General features: G+C 37.1%; 1 pseudogene; it reads right to left on the bottom strand.

The window, feature by feature from the left end:
- Positions 1 to 15,526: 15,526 nt before the first annotated feature.
- On the bottom strand, positions 15,527 to 16,804 carry LOC111546781 (annotated as a pseudogene).
- Between the last annotated feature and the right edge of the window lie 455 nt (positions 16,805 to 17,259).

The raw sequence follows: 17,259 nt of genomic DNA, 5'->3' as shown, positions 1-17,259 counted from the left end.
TATCAAACCAAATAAAAGTCAATTTAAAACTATCAATAATTTGGCTTGACTGAGATTTTAAACCTTCCTAGAAAATTACCAAGTAGTATAAGCTAAAATCTTGCTACATTAATCACTTTGGTGGTAGTTGGGAGACAATAAGTCTGCATGTATAAAGGTTAAGTATAGGCAACTGATTGAGGATTTAGCTTGATATTCATTGATAAAAAAAAATTAGATTCAGTTGGTCATGGCCTTTAAAGGCAGATGGGGAAGAATCAGACTATTCATGAGCATAATGCAAAGAATTTCAAGGGCCGTAAATTAGAAATACAACAATAAGAGAGTTCCCTTGTAGTAGTTTTCCAGCTGTGGTCATAAGTTCTCCCTTCTTTTAAACCGGTATGAGTAGACTGATAAGTAGGGTGACCATGTAGGAAAAATATGTCAGGCATTGAGCCTATGTTTGAAAAGCTCTTTACTCCTACTCCAGACTAAGATATGTTGGTTTTCTAAAGAGACCATTAATGTGGTGCTCTTTCACACCAATATTTCAAAATGTTTAAACATTGGTCAACAGTTGTTTAGAATGAGAAGTGAGTAATTCATTCAGTAAGGCAAGGGGTGGGAGTGAAGCAGAATTTCTTGATATTGGCCTCCTCTCTATGGTAGATTGAACAACGTCACCCAAAGCTGTTCTAATCCAGAGAACTGTGACTACATTATCTTATATGGCAAAAGAGATTTTGAAGATGGATCTAAGTTAAAGATTTTAAGATGAGAATGGATCTTCCTGAATTCCAGTAGGCTCAATATAATCACAAGGATCCTCGTAAGAGGGAGGCAGGAGTGTCGGAGTCAGAGGAGGTGACGCAATGATGAAAACAAAAGTCGCAGCCAGGGCATTGCTGGTGTGCAGAAACTGGAAAAGGCAAAGGCAAGAGATTGTCCCCACACAATATTCAGAGCCTCCAGAAAGCAAGCAGCCCTGTCAAGCCACTTGGGACTTCTGACCTCCAGAAGAGTAAGATAATAAATTTGTATTGTTTTAAGTCATCAAGATTGTGGTCATTTTTACAGCAGCAGGAGCAGCAGCAAACTAATACATTCTCCCTATATATAAAGACTAGACACAAATATGAAAACGTCATTTAGCAAAACGAAATACCTGTGACTACATAGATACCCCTCTTTAAAAGGCATTATAGCACCACTTGAGAACTCTGACCTCACCAGGTGAGACCTAATGAGACCCCTGACCTCCTCAGGGTGTCAAAGTCGATCACATGAAAACATACAGCGTCCCCAATAAAGGAGTCATGTCAAAAACATTTTCAACTTTCCCCGACATTTCCAGTGATATTTTAGAGCTATAGTCAAGCATTCTTGCCCCAAGAAACTAAACTCATACCAGATTTGCCTCACCCTGAATCTACCAGAGTTGGGAGGTTGGAGGATAGCCCACACATCCTTCCAAGATGTTCTGACTTTCATTTTTTTAGTTTGTAAGATATGTTCTGAAGCCGAGGCTGATTTGCTCAAGAATCAGGAATAGATGGTTCTTGTTTATCATCCCTTGTCCTCTCCTAAATAGAGTAGTCACTGCAAAAGTCACTGCATAGGATCAAAATAGAACTGGAGGAGAACTCAAATGCCATCTTCTCAATGAGGCTCACACCAATCATCCTATTTATAAATTTCAACTCCAATGTCCTTTGCCTTTTCTTCCTTTCTTTTTATTCTGTAACACATACTGCCTTCTGACGCACTATATGTTATCTTATTTAGTGTGTTTATTTGGTATGTCCCTCTTCTCATACTCAAATGGAATTCATGGGTCAGGATGTTTATCTCAGATCATTGATGCACCCAGAGCCCTATGAGAGTTAAATAAACAGATGTATGAATGAATTAACGTTGAAATTGCAGAGGCTGGCTCAGGGAAAGCATCTCATATAGTGACTTATCTGCTTCACCTCTGGGTACTATACCTTGTCTGGATTGTTAACCCTTTTAGGTGAGGGTGAACAAGGGTAAGGATGTGTCCCTGTTACTGGATTATTTTAGGTAACCTTTTCTGAAGCTATTTTAACTGCCTGGCAGATAAGAACTAGAATGTATATATAGACCATAATGGATACTTGAGAGTTAACCCCTCCTTGTCCGTGAAGCCTCTGTCCTACTCACAGTATAGCCTGAAGATCACCTATGCTGAAGGTACCTGCCTTGGTATAATGTGAGTTAAGGACCTAGGCCACTGCGTGATTAGCCAAAGAGGGTAATTTAGCTTAGATGTGGCCTGAAAGGAATGAAATCTAGACTGGATGGAACCTAGCTAACCCAATTTCTAAGAAAGATTAAATACCAGATAAGTGGAGAAAAATACAAACATTGAAGGAGAGAAGTAGCAAAATGGGATCTATAAGCAAGATAGTAAGTAGGATCATGAGGCAGAAAAAAGATAAGAGTCACTGGTGATTGCCAAGACCTTTCAGAGCACAAATTGGAGAGCTGAGTCACTAGTTGAAGTACAAGAGCAAGGAGTAGGAGAACTTATTGCTGAAGGAGTCAGAGTCAATCACATTACCAGAGTCTCTATTGGACTATTGTTCACTACTTTGATCTAAATGATGGAGTCATGTTCCTTAAGGCCCTCTGTCAGACTCGAAGACTGCTTCCTGCACCCATTACTTTCACTCTTACTAACAAGTTTGTAGCTTAGAACACAAATTCAAGTAGCATTCTTAATTATCTTTTACAATAACTAAACATTATTTTCATTTCTCTCCCCCATTTAGAGGAATGGTAGAAATTTAAAATAGGTCACTTTCTAATTCTCACCTTTACCCGTTTCTCTAGAGTTGTGTCAAGTTCCAGGAGGCTTACAAGGGGCAAGTGTTTTGGCTGCACTGTGTATAAGAATAATAAGATTGAAGAGATGGGAAGGAACCCATCTTCATGAATTTCCACTTATTTATACTTACTATAGAACATCGGGTCATGGATTCACAAAATGATATCCTCTTGAATCATGAGATCTCTTCATGTCTCTCAGCTATTTCTAAGCTCTCTTCACTCCTTAAGCCTCGGATGTTTGAAGTCATAACTGCTTGGATATACCATGAGTCATTCCTTCATTGAGGTCTTTCTGCACTGCTGAGCCTCTGCCTTGGAGATGTGGTTCATTTTACTTCTGCCCTGGGATTCTCTAAACATACCAAGGCATTTGACTACCCCTCTCCCACCACACCTGGACTTCACACCCTTGGTGGAGTCAGAGGGTTCTTGTGCAAAGCTCAGTGCTCTGCACCGAATATTACACATCTCCTTCCCAAATATTCAGTTGTAAATATATTTTCAATATTCAAAACTGTCCACCAGAACTCTTAATCCTGCCAACTAGGATGATTTTCCTGAATCAAGATCAGGAAGTCTTCACTAAGTATTCTCTAAAATATATTCTTCAAGCCCAGGGAGTTGCTGTTAACACCCCCATCTTCAACATCAAGATTTTGGCAACAAAGGCCAACAATAGTTGCGTTCTGCTATGTCACCCTTCTCTGAGATGATAAAGGTAGAAGACCTCAACTTCTGAATGGGGCAAAGGGCCTGGGCTACAGGGTAACATTGAAGGAGAAACTTTGATTATATTTTGATATAAATACGCTTAAATATTTGCATTAATTATGGAAAACTATGTAACCTAAATGCTATGAATTTCTTAAAATAAGAAAGATCCCAATCGACCTCATATGAAAGGATTTTCCTCTGTAAATCTTAGTAGAGATTTTAGTGAGCCAACTATAGTGTGTTATGTATAGATTCTCACATAAGATTCCTAAAACTGAATCATTAGTTACACATGCATACTCAAAACTGAGAAAGTGAAATAATGTTTACCTGCCACCAAAATAAAGTATATTATTTGAATAACAAATAATATTAATAAAGTATAATTATTTGATACCTTTTACATTTGCATATGGTTAAAATAATTTTCTCCGGCAATAGAAATCTTTCATATTCCAGAGTTTGAGAATTAATTATAACTGAAATCAAATGTTAGTATTGCACACTGGTATTTACAAAGTACTCCTTAATATAGTGTTGCATTCTATCTTTATGGAAGAAATTGACTGATAACTTTAAGGGAACCAAATTTAAAGTGATAAATCACTTTACATTTTTCCTAAAATGAAGTATGTAACTGGGAGTAGGATAAGTTACCCTGGTGCTCAGTCCAGTAGTAACTTTAGGGCAACTAAATTGTTATAATAATTTTCAAAGCTAAAGAGATTTACCCCCTTCACCTTGCAAGACTTATTTGATATACTAGCATGGAATCCTGGCTCAATTCCACTCCAGAGTTGATATATTTCAATCTGTTAACATTTTAGCAGTCTTTGGTTGATTACACACATAATCTGGAGGATGGTTTATTGCATATAAAGTATCTATTTTTAAGCAGTTTTCTCTGTGATTGGTTTTTCTTTTTTCTTTCTTTCTTTTTTTTTTTTGAGACGGAGTCTCGCTCTGTCGCCCGGACTGGAGTGCAGTGGCGCTATCTTGGCTCACTGCAAGCTCCGCCCCCCGGGTTTACGCCATTCTCCTGCCTCAGCCTCCCAAGTAGCTGGGACTACAGGCGCCCGCCACCACGCCCAGCTAGTTTTGTGTGTGTGTGTGTGTGTGTTTTTTAGTAGAGACGGCGTTTCACTGGGTTAGCCAGGATGGTCTCGATCTCCTGACCTCGTGATCCGCCCGTCTCGGCCTCCCAAAGTGCTGGGATTACAGGCTTGAGCCACCGCACCCGGCCCGTGATTGGTTTTTCAAGTAATTACTTCTATTAAAGTCAAATATTTCATCTTCTCTTTCCACATCTATTTGTAACATGGCTGCATTACTTATTTTGTATTCTAAGAAGACACTCCTTTTCCCAAGGGTTTCTATGTTTCCTCCCGCTTACACTGCAACCATATTCAGAACTTAAACAATTCATCAAGACTCTGACACCTTGCCAGTCTAATTCAGAAAAGGCAGCCATGTTTCAATCAACAAAGCTTAAAGAGACAGAAAGAAAGGAAGATTTCACGACTCTAGGGGTTTGTTGTATATATTCTTTTTATAGACACAATTCCTTTCAGTCAATCTTGAAGTACAGGTTACATAAGAAATATGTTAGTCAAATAACTACAAAATATTGGAGAAAATGGAGTTGTCATTTGCACACTTCGTATTTTCATTGCTAACATCAATGAAAGGAATTAATTTTGTATTCATGAGCATGAAATTAGCATGAAATACAGCTATTCAAAAACATATAATTTGGTATATTTATAGCATAATTTATTCTTTAAAATTAAAAAGTTATCTACTTCATCAAATCTAATGAATCAGTATAATCGGCATTTTCACATATAATTATACTGCAAAGCACAAAGAAGGAGGGAGAGAGAGAGACACACACACACACACAGAGAGAGAGAAAGGGGAAAAATTGTGTTTTTTGTCTTACTTTCTTTTTTATGGTATTATACATATATATGCTCGATTTGCTTCATTACAGTTCCTTGTGGTCTCTCTCTCTCAGATGTACTAACCTACAAGGTATATCACATGAATTGGTCCTATCAGATTCTCAAACACTTATAATTTGGTGAGAGTAGCAGATACACAAAATAACTGTGTTCCCAAGAAGAATTTAACATTTCTCATGAGATTAGAAGACACGTTTCTACAGTGTGAATGAGAGAATGTAGCAATGCTGATATCCCTACAAATCAATCTGAGCATGGAATTTGTTTGGCAAAAGGAGGAGAATATTGACTTAATGTTGGGCTTGTTCAACTTATTTTCATTTGCCAAATGACCAGGTAGGAATATTAGGCAGACAGTTACATGCATGGGAATGCGGATTAGATAAAAACCTCGACTGGCCTATCGAACAGACTTAGAAATCATATCGGTTGATGAGTTCATAAAGGTATCACCATCCATAGAATTTCTTTACACTGGACCTAGAGTTGAGGGTAGTAATTCACTGTGGTACAACAACACATTTTTGTGATTCCAAGTCTCGCCTTTTATTCACTTTGACATGTTTGAAATTTTTTTTAAAAGACTGTACACACATATATAGATGTATGTATGTGCATATACATACAGTACCCCTTATTACTGATGTCACTATAGAATCAAGGAAATATAGTCATATTTTGTATTTCTACTTGATATAATTTTACATTCTCATTAGAAGAAACATAGCTGCCCAAACCAAGTATTTGGGGACAAGTTTTTAACTTGACAAAGGTCTTCCAACTATCCAGACTTTATGGCATGTGGATTTCAAATACTGTAAGCAAGAGGTAGAAATGTTATCTAGGGAGTCAGCAGGTTGAGGCCTGTTATGGTCTCAATGTATCTCTCAAATTCCTGTGTTGAAACTAAATAGCCAAAGTTATAGTGTTAATAGATGATGTTTTAGGAGGTAATTAAACCATGAGGATGAAGCACTCATGATTGGAATTAGAGCCTTTACACACGACTGTGAGGGGATGGGTTTGTTCTCTTCTGCTCTTCCACCATGTGAGGACACAGAATTTGTCCTTTTTTGCCCTGTCTCTCTCACATGAGGACACTGAGACAGCACCATCTCTGAGGAACAGGCTTCTCCAAACACTGAGCCTGCTGGCACCTTGACCTTGAACCTCCTAGCCTCCAGCACTGTGAAAGCAAATCTAGAAATAAATTTCCATTCTTTATAGACTACCCAACCTCTGGTATATTATCAGAGCAGTACAAACAGACTATCACAAAGCCCATGCCGTTTCCTTTAAAGACTCAAAGGTATTGTGACAGTCTTTAATTGAAGTAGTTCCAAGCAAGATAAATTATCTGCATATTCACTATCAGTGGTTTTGAGGAAGTGAAGAGACTGGAGGGAAAATAAAATATTGTGTATAGCACTCAAGTGCTAGCCCTGGTGACTTGGTGAATGATGCCATTAAATGACATAAAGAATACCAAATAAGCCAGGGGAGAAATTGGGAGGGGAGAGTAATTCAGCCTGAAAATTGTGAATTCAAATGGAAAATGAAAGTTAATATTTCTGCAAAAATGTTGATACAGAATGTAACAGCTAACTGTTGATACGCTATACATTTAAATAAAGTGTATAGTAAGAGCTTACAAATACTTTCTGAACAAATTTTAGAACGTTTTGTGTACGTATCCTTTAGTTATAGGGCTATAAATATATTTTTATAAGGGCAATCATGTCTTAAAGTCTAGATCTGTACTGTCCAATATTTTCAGATTTCTTATTCTTTACATTTTAGATGTGTTCCTCCAATATAATAAGGTAGCTCTTTAATTTGAGAATCTGGTCCATTTGTAGTTAAGTAACTTACTTAGATGAGTATGGATTCATGTCTATTTATCTTATTCTTGCGTTTTACTCTTCCTTTTCTTTTTTCTTTTAACTTCTTTTGAGTTATTTTTTCATTATTCTATTTACTCTGGTTGGCTTGGTAGATTTACAAGATTTGCAAGATTACAAGATTGTTTTACTATGCTTTTTAATGATTACCCAGCAATTATAGCACATGTTCTTGAGTTATCACAGTTTAGTACCTTTATGGCTTCTCATATCAGTTTCCTTTAACCACCTTCATTTCCTTTGTCCTCTTCCTGACTTATAGCCTACCTCTCTCATGTGATTTGATTCTTCTAAGTTAGTTCTCTTTTCTCATTATTGGGGGTTTCTCCACAAGTCATAATCACCACAGTTCTAACAGAAACTATCCATTCATATTTACTAATATATTTGCTATTTCAAATGCTTTTCTTTCAAGTTTGCATCTTCAAGCTTTTATCCAGCATCACTGCCTTTCTCCCTAAAAAATATAGTTGTTTAATGTACTTCTACTAGTGACAAATCTGGTGCCACTTTATTTCTCTAAAAATGTCTTTCTATCTTTATTTTCTGAAAGATATTCTGATGGGTTGAAATTCTAAGTCAGCTGATATCTGCTTTTCCCCCTTTGAAGCTCCCGTTCTGTTGTCTTCTGGCTTCCCTGCCTCTCTGGGGAAGTCCAGGCTGGTCTTCCTGTCGTCCTTTTGAAGGTATTGTGCCTTTTTTCTCATTTCTTTTAAGATTTTTAAAAGCAAATATGTTTTACAAATCTTGAGTATATGCTTTCTAGTTAATCATTAACTTTGGGGACAGTAAAAAAAAAAAAAAAGAAAAAAAAGCTCTTTAGTGATCTCCGGCAACTCTCTGTCCCATTTTCAATAAATTTGAGAAAGGAGTTATAGTTACAATACACTGACAAATGGAAGACACTTTTGTCCTGCAAAGCTTATTTAGAGCAGCTCTTTAGTTCATTGTTCTCTTGCCACCAGACCATGAAGTGTCTCATTTTTTCTTCTCTCTTATTTATGAGGGGAATTTATGTAGAATCTTGTATTATTTATGTCAAAAATGATCATCCATATTCAAGACTTCTCTCAAATAAAATATATTGAATGTCTTCTCAAATAAAATCAGTCAAAATTACACAGCATGCTTTTTTCATAGTGTTTACTTAAAATGTTGGTCTGTTTTGATAACTAAATTATTTTTAATTAAATATTAGCCATCCATATATGTCTTCTAGGTAATTGTAAGTAAAGTCTCTAATTACAAAACAATACGTGAAAACTTCCCAGTGACTTGTCAAGGTTCTTTACAAGGCAGGAATGGGATTCTGGAATGCATTGATGGCCTGGCTGTTCTCTTTGTCCCCAGTATGTTCGTGTTGTCTATGTGTGCATGTGCATATGCACATGTGCAGATGTGTGTCAGTTACTTCTAAATTTTTAGAAGTTTGACTGAGAACTCCACTACAAGCTTCAACTTCTCTGCTATGAAAGACCTGTGAAAGCCATGTTTTTCTGTGAGTGAGCACTACAGTCAGTTCAACATTTGATTTAATGTAAAGAGAAAACATTCATTAAAAATAATGTACTAACATACATATATACATTTCAAATATATATAGGTCAAATATAAAATAAATAATTAGATGCACAGAAGCACAGGATTACAGAATTGACTAACATAAAATTTAAAGAACAACCATTTACTACATATACATTCAATACTACACTTTCCACTTCAATGAATAATATATCCAATGTGCAAATATTAAACTAGTGTATAATAATATCATCATATACTTAATATCTAAACCTAAACATGTTTTCTTCTAAATTCATAGCTCATAGTATTTGACAGTGTCTGGCTCTTACTGTTACTTGTTGCCTGTTTGTGAAGCATCCAGAATTTTCAGAGTGATTATTTTCTAGCCATTAATTTCACAACAGTAACAACAATGATCATGTTTGGTGCATCAACCTCCCGCTGAGAGCTGTCCACACTCTGATTTTCTTATAGCCTTCCTCTTTAAAATAGCCATCTCTCTTTCCATCTCTGTAGCTGTAGGTCTACATTCTGATAAGTTAGGTCACAGTGTCAGGTCATACAGGACAGTTTCCTTTAAAAGGAAACAGGCCTCCAAAATAACTGGCCATGTGACAGTCTTGTGAGTCATGGTGACATTCTGTCCCTGAGTAAAGAATCTTATCCATAGTTTCTCAAATTGTTGATGTACAGATTAAAGCATAACCTAATGACACTGAGAAGGACTCCGATTTATTTCTGAAACATGAAGTTTGACTGATGGTCTTGCAGGTAGACATTTTAGCCTGTATGTTGCAATCTGTATACAATGATTGTAACCTCTGTATCCCACTCTCAAACAAGAAGGGACAACTCTGTATGAAGCCTCTCATCCCTCTCCTAAAGCTTCCTTTTCACACCTTCCAACTTGGAACAGATTCTGGAAACTCCTAACCTTGTTGGTGTGTCTTCCCAGGTCAGTCCTCACATTTGGCTGCCAATAAACCTTTATTAAATTATTTCTGCCTCAACAGCTGTAATTTGGGTCACAATTCCGAACTGATATAACTTGAATGATTTTTTTTCACTGTGTTCTTCCTAATCTACCACATACGTTACAACATTTTCATGGCTAGTCATTTATCACTTGGATTAAAACAAAAATTTTCCAAAATTTAGTGGTGCAGCGCTTAGCAAAGTAAAGATTTAGTCCTCTGAATATGACAAAACTGTTTCACAATGTAAAGACATTTTGCTTTATGCCATAAATATTTCTTTTAAGCGAGCATAAAAATCTCACCTTCATTTCCAAAGTTTAGTCCAAATTAGTAAACATAAAATTTTATAGTACAGTTGATTTATTATTTAGAAATAACCTATTTTTCTATATATGCTCACATTTTAGATCTTGTGTTCCTGACTCAATTAAATGATTGAATTATATTAATCTCAATCCGTGTTTGGGGTTTAGGACATCAGTTTAGAAGTATAAATGATTTAACGTAATTGAATTTAGTCACTAGAAACTTCCAGCAATATTACAGAAAGTCAAAGGAGATTACAGACATGCACATTTTTCAAAGACCAGAACCATATTATTAATTAACATTAAACTCAAAGGAATGTTGATACTTCAATTATGTTTAAAACTGCTGATCAGGAAATGATGAATCAGAGTCAAAAACATAAGTAGGAGTGCAGTCACCATTAAGCAGTTACTGAATATTTTATCTAAATGTTAAGAGCTTTTTGGTATAGTGATTACATATTAAGAAAGGTTACTAGTGAACACTAGGATCTCAAAAACAGTGTCATTAAAAATAATAAAACATTAGAGAATTCGCGTTTAACTGGGGATTTTTTAACTTAAGGAAACAGTATCATCCTTGGCCTCCACCAAAGATAGAAGACACTAGTAGTTTCCAGTTATATACAAATTGAATGTCTCCAGTTATTGTCAAATGTGTCCTAGAAGGCAATATTGCCCTGGGTTGAGAAACATTATTTTTAGATAAAAGTCAAAAAAGTTTCCTAAATTTTTACCATGTGCTGAAATTTTATTTATTAACTTGCCTAATATTAAGGTATTTGATATATTGTATCTTTAAGTAGGGGCTAACCTGCATTTTAACAAACCACATTTCTCACCTACAACAAATGTCTAACTGTAAAGATTATTCAATCCTTCTTGCCTGGGAATCACCTGTTCCAAAAATTAGTGCCCCTGGGAGCACCAATCTCTAATAGGCATCAGTAATTTGCTGAAAATTCCACATTGGTGAAGTAAACTCCCCCGTTGTGAGAACAGTTGTCCCTCGGTATCCACAGGGGATTTTCTGGGACCTTCTGCAGATACCAAAACCCACTGATGTTTATGTTTATATAAAACGGCATAGTATTTGCCTACAACCTCTGCACATTCTCTTTTTACTAATTGTATTAAGTATTATAAGTAATCTGTTGGTACTAATACTTTTTACTAATTATATTAAGTATTATAAGTAATCTAGTTGGTATACTCAATACCATTTTATTAGGCATTATATTATAAATATTATGTTATATATTATAAGTATTACAAATATAATATAAATATTATAACACCTAACACAATGTAAATTCCTCATAAATAGTTGTTTAGGGAATTGTTTAGGGGAATAATGCATTGCATAGGGGATTGTGTGTATTGTTTAGGGAATAATTGACAAGAAAAATGTCTATACATGTTTCGAATTAGGAGGTTGCATGCTTCCAGGAATTTGTTCATTTCATCTAAGTTTTCTAGTTTGTGAGCATAGTAGTCTCCGACAATCTTTTCCATATCTGTGGTATCATTTGTAATGTCTACTTGTTTATTTCTGATTGTGCTTATTTCCATCTTCTCTCTTCTTTTCTTGGTTACTGTAGCTGCTGGTCTATCAATGTTGTTTATCTTATCACACAACCAACTTCATTTTGTTAATCCTACATATCTATATATCTATCTATATATATATATATGTACACACACATACATATATGTATGTCTCAATTTCATTTAGTTCTGCCCCAGTCTTTGTTATTTATTTTCTTCTGATGGCATTGGGTTTAGTTTTCTCTTGTTTTTCTCGTTCTTTGAGGTACAACACTAGGTTATTATTTTGTGATCTTTCTGTTTTTTTGGTTTAGACATTTAATACTATAAGCTCCTTTCCTAGCACTACTTTTGCTGTATCCCAGAGGTATTGGTTTTGGTATGTTGTGTCTCCATTTTCATTTGTTTCAAAAACTTTAAATTTTCATCTTAATTAATTCCATCTTTGAACCAAGGAACATTCAGCAGCAGATTGTTTAATTTTTGTGTATTTGTATAAAGAGTTCATCTCGAAATTCATTTCTAGTTTTATTCCACGGTGGTCCAACAAGATATTTGATGTGACTTCAACTTTAAGAAATTTTTTAGATGTGATTTGTGGCCTAATATATTGTCTATATGGCGGAATATTCAAAGTGCTGAGGAGAAGAGGGTGTATTCTGCAGCTGTTGGATAGAATGTTATATTAGCATCTTTTAGGTCCATTTGATCTAAAATCCAATTTAAGTACAGGGTTCTTTTGTGGATTTTCTGTCTTGCTGATCTGTCTACTGTTGCCAGGGGGTGTTGAAGTCCCCTGTAATTATTGTATGACTGTCCATATCTTTTCTTATGTAGAAAGAATTTGTCTCATGAATCTGGGCACTCTGATGGTAGGTGCATGTATATTTAGAACTGATATTTTCTTGTTGAAGTAATCCCTTTATCATTATACAGTGACCTTCTTTGTCTTTTTTGCTATTATTGATTTAAAATCTGTTTTATCTGCTATAAGAACAGCTACTCCTGCTCACTTTTGATTTCCATTTGTGTGGAACATTTTTTTCAATCCCTTTACCTTCAGCCAAAAAGTGCCTTCGCCAATTGGGTGGGTTTCTTACAAGCAGCTTGTAATTAGATCATGTTTTTTCAATCCATTTAGCCAATCTATATATTTTAAGAAGAACACTTGATCCGCTTACATTTAAGGTTAATGTTGATATTTAAGATTTTGCTCCTGTCATAATGTTAACTGGTATCCAGTTGCTTTGCATTCGCATTTGTGTAATTGTTTTATAAGACTTGTAAGTCTTATAGTTTCATGTACTTTTATGACAGCAAATATCAACCTTTATTTCCACGCTCCCTTGAGCATTTATGAAAGGGCTGGTTTAGTTGTGACAAATTCCCTTAGCATTTCCTTATCTGGGAAATACTTTATTTTTCATTTATGAAGCTTATTCTAGCAGGTTACAAAATTCATGACTGACAGTATTTTTCTGAGAGCAGAATCTCATCTCTTCTTGTTTGTAAAGTTTTAACTGAGAAGTCCACTTTTTATCTGATGGAATTTTCTTTGTAAGTGATTAGATGCTTCTCTCATGCTGATTTTAGGATTTTTCCCCTCACATTGACTTTAGATGGTCTGATGATTATATGCCCTGGTTAAGCTCTTACAATGTGTCTTCATAGAGTTCTCTGAGCCTCTTGTATCTGGGTGTACAAAACTACAGCAAGACTAGGGACATTTTCCTCAATTATTGTCTCAAATAGGTTTCCCTAACTTTTTGCTTTTTCTTTTCTCTCAGGAATTTCTATGACTTGTAGTTCAGACTTTTTATACACTGGAAAGATTAGCTCTTTTAAATTTTTTTTTCTTTATTGTTGTCCGACTGGATTAATTTGAAAGACCTATCTTCAACCTCTGAGATTCTTCTGCTTGGGCTATTCAATATATCAGCCTTCAACTGTATTTTATAATTCCTTCAATGAGCTTTTGATTTCCATAAGTTCTGTATTTTTTTGTTTTTAAAAACTATCTATCTCTTTGGTAAATTTTTAATTTATATCCTAAATTGATTTTTTTTTTTTTGAATTCTTTGTATAGGCTTTTAGCTGTCTCTTGGATCTCATTGAGTTTCTTTAAAATCAGCATTATGAATTCTTAATCTGGCATTCAAAGATTTCATTTTGATTAGGATTCATTCCTTGAGAGTTACTGTGATCCTTTGAGGGTGTCACATCACTCTTTTCTTCATATTTTCAGAATTATATTTTTATTCTCATCTGGATAAACTATCTTTTCTTCTTATTTTTGAATTTATTTTTGTTTGAATAGGTTTTCTTTTCCCTTCAGGATGTGACCATAGTGTATGTGATATAGGGTCATTTGGCTTTGGTTCTGTGTACTTTCAGTGGCAAAGACTCTATGCATTTCTCGGTTATAGATGGCCTTAGTGTGGTAGCTTTCACAAATGCTGGTTATAGTAGCATATACTTTCAGTGTGTGAGCAGGCTTATGGCCTCCTACAGGGCTGGAATGGTGGAAGTCTCAGGAAAGAAATATCATTCCCAAGTGCTATGCACTGTGTTCTCAGATTTTGTATTGGATTGTGCAGTGCAGCCTCCAGGCTAGTAGACGGTACTTGCAGACAAGAGCCAATTGCAGCAGTAATAGTCAGGTTTATGCTTGGCCTTGGTTTACTGAGAGAAGTTCTCGTTGGCTCAAGCAATGGGCTAGTCTGTGGAATGTACAGTGGCCTGAGCTCCCTGTTCAGCCTGAGAAGGGGGGATAAAGCTGGGTAGAGACAGACCAGGAAAGTTCACCCTAGGATTCCCCAGCAGTAAGCACAAGCACCAGACTTGGGTGAAATGCCCTGAAGTCTCCATAGGAGTGGCAAGTAGGCTACCCCAGCTCCACAGTCTTCACAGGCAGGAATGCAATATTAGCTTATAGAATAATAGCTCAAAGTCTGATCTGCAAGTAGATTCCAGTAAAAATCAAACTCATTTTTTACCTTCACCTTAGTTGTTTTAGAGTAAACCAAAAGGTGTGATTATCTTCTGGAAATTCTATGAGATTAGAAAAATTGAAATAAATAATATTGTTAATATGTAATATGTATAACATCCATGGAGACTTAAAATCTGAATTTTAAGCCCCAGATATGAAAATGAAAATGACAGAAATTTGAAACAAATATGATATCACTTTCTATTTTTAAGACTTCCAGTCAGTAATTTAATGGATTATAGCTCACTTTTCTGATACTCAACACACAGCAATGAGTAGCAGCATTAGAATGGAGGTATGAAGGATGTTCCTGGTGTGAGGTAAGTTTTCGTAGATAATAGTAATAGTTAGATATAATAATAATCAGTATTTCAATCGTGAAAACAGTGTTACAAATGGAAGACCATTGTGCATTTTTAATCCCTTTAGATGCAAGTATATCTTTCCTTTAACTGTATAAGAGTTGAAATCTAGGAGTTTCAAATGCCTCTACTGAACATACACAAGCTTTGATGAGTATCTGTTAAAATCTACACTTCTGAGCACAGTAATAGTTCTTAAATGCACGAGTGTTTCTTTTGGTAGAAAAAAAAATATTTGGATCAGTTGGTAATTTGAGAACTTACAATTTTCTACAGTTGAATAATTTAATAATTTCCAAGCTTACTTCTAATTACCATGACTTAAATAACTGGCACTTCGCATGAAATTATTCAAGGCCTTATTGCCTCTCCTTAGAGTCAGTGATGGTGATAGGAGCTCCTTATTGATGCAGGGTCTTGAGAGAGAGCACCCGGATGGGCTTCCTGTTCTCAGCTGGGACAGGTGGGTAAACCTTTGGAGGGTCAAATTCCCGGTCGTGGTTATTAGCGAAGAGCATCTGGAGCCGGGAGGGCCAGTCGTCTTGCCGCCGCAGCAGCGCGTAGGTGCCCTTGTCCCCGCACATCATGTAGCAATTCCAGGGGTCTTCCTTAATGGCCCCCTGGGCAGCTCCAGGCCCCACCAAGAGGTCCACACACTCCACGCAAAAGCACCTGCAGCAGTTGCTGTTTCCACACATGAGCAACTCGCGGCCCCCGCAGCGGATGGTGCAGAAGGACCGGTAGCCGTCGTCGTACTGGTATGCACACTCCAGAAAGGAGTTCTCGCAGTTTTGGTACACTCCTCCAATGCAGAGGGGGTGTTCCAGGGTGACGTTGAGGCTCCCACAGGAGATGCAAATGTCCTCCATGTTCCGGCACTTCTGCCGCACCGCATACACCAGCCGCTCTCTTGTGCGCTCATCGATAATCTCCTTGACCTTGGGCTTTTCCGTCGTGCTCTTCCGGGGCTTTTTGGCTGGTGGAGGTGGTGCCTAGGCGGCTGCCTCAGATTCCACCCACATGTCCGTGTACACTTCTTTGTAGGGATTCTTCTCCTCTTCTGGTGGCTCCAGGCCCTCGGGGCCAGAGGGCTGGAAGTCTCCCAGGGCCCACTCAATCATCTGCTTGTTCTGCACCTCCACGGCCTTGGCAGTGTCACTCTCGTCGCTGTCGTGGCAAACCGGGAAGAGTTTCCCCGCACGGCTGCTGGCCACCTGCAGGGCCTCGTAGATGGCTTTGCGGTACATGGGTTCCTTGTTTCACGTGGCCTGGTGGAAAGCACTGCAAAACGAGCTCAGCGGCATCAGCTCCTCACCACACACCACTGAGAATTTGCCGTCTCTGAACCACATGACCCAGCGGGTGCCTTCAGCTGCTCGGCTCCGGCCCGTCATCCACCAAGACACAATGCGACCTGGCCACCAGGAGAAGCCCCGCAGTTTCCCCTGCACCAGCTCCCCGGTGCCAAAGCCCTGGCCGTCCTCATACTCCGGCTCATGATCGCCTGCTTTGGTGTTTTTGTCCCCAGCGTTGACGCCCAAGGGCTCAGGCGTGGTAGCCACAGTGGGGCATGCGGGGTCAGTGTGCTGCTGCACAGCAGGAGGGCTGGCCTCCTCCACCTTCTGAGGCTCCCCGGGCCCCTGGTTTTCTTCCACAGCATTCATTCCTGCAGTGACCTTGGCTTCTCAGCCCATGAGGCCAGGTGCAGCCCTTCTGCAATCGCACTCAGGTGTCAAGATCTGTATTATTTTATAGGCTACATTTAAATGTTCAATTTATTTGGACTTCTTTTTTTCTATGGTGTGAAATAGATACAATTTCATCTACTTTGAATGATAAATCTTTTCTGTTAGCAATATTTATTGAATAAGGTATCATCTTTGAACTGAACTAACTTGTTTGTTATATATTAACTTTATATATACTGAAGGACATACCCATTCTGTTACATATATTGGAGAAAGTTAATTTACATATTAAACATATCTGTGCTAGAAGAAAATAAATTAGAACATATAATTATGTTCATAGATAAATAATAATTCAAATATGAAAATAAAATAAGCATTTTCTTGAATGAAAGGACTAAAATGTATTGTTCCTAGATCACCTCAAAAAATTTCTATAGGTTTTA

The sequence above is a fragment of the Piliocolobus tephrosceles genome, chromosome 4 (genome assembly GCF_002776525.5).
Source record: "Piliocolobus tephrosceles isolate RC106 chromosome 4, ASM277652v3, whole genome shotgun sequence".
Taxonomy (NCBI): Eukaryota; Metazoa; Chordata; class Mammalia; order Primates; family Cercopithecidae; genus Piliocolobus; species Piliocolobus tephrosceles.
The sequence above is the reverse complement of the archived record's forward strand: the minus strand, read 5'-3'. Positions and strand labels throughout refer to the sequence as shown.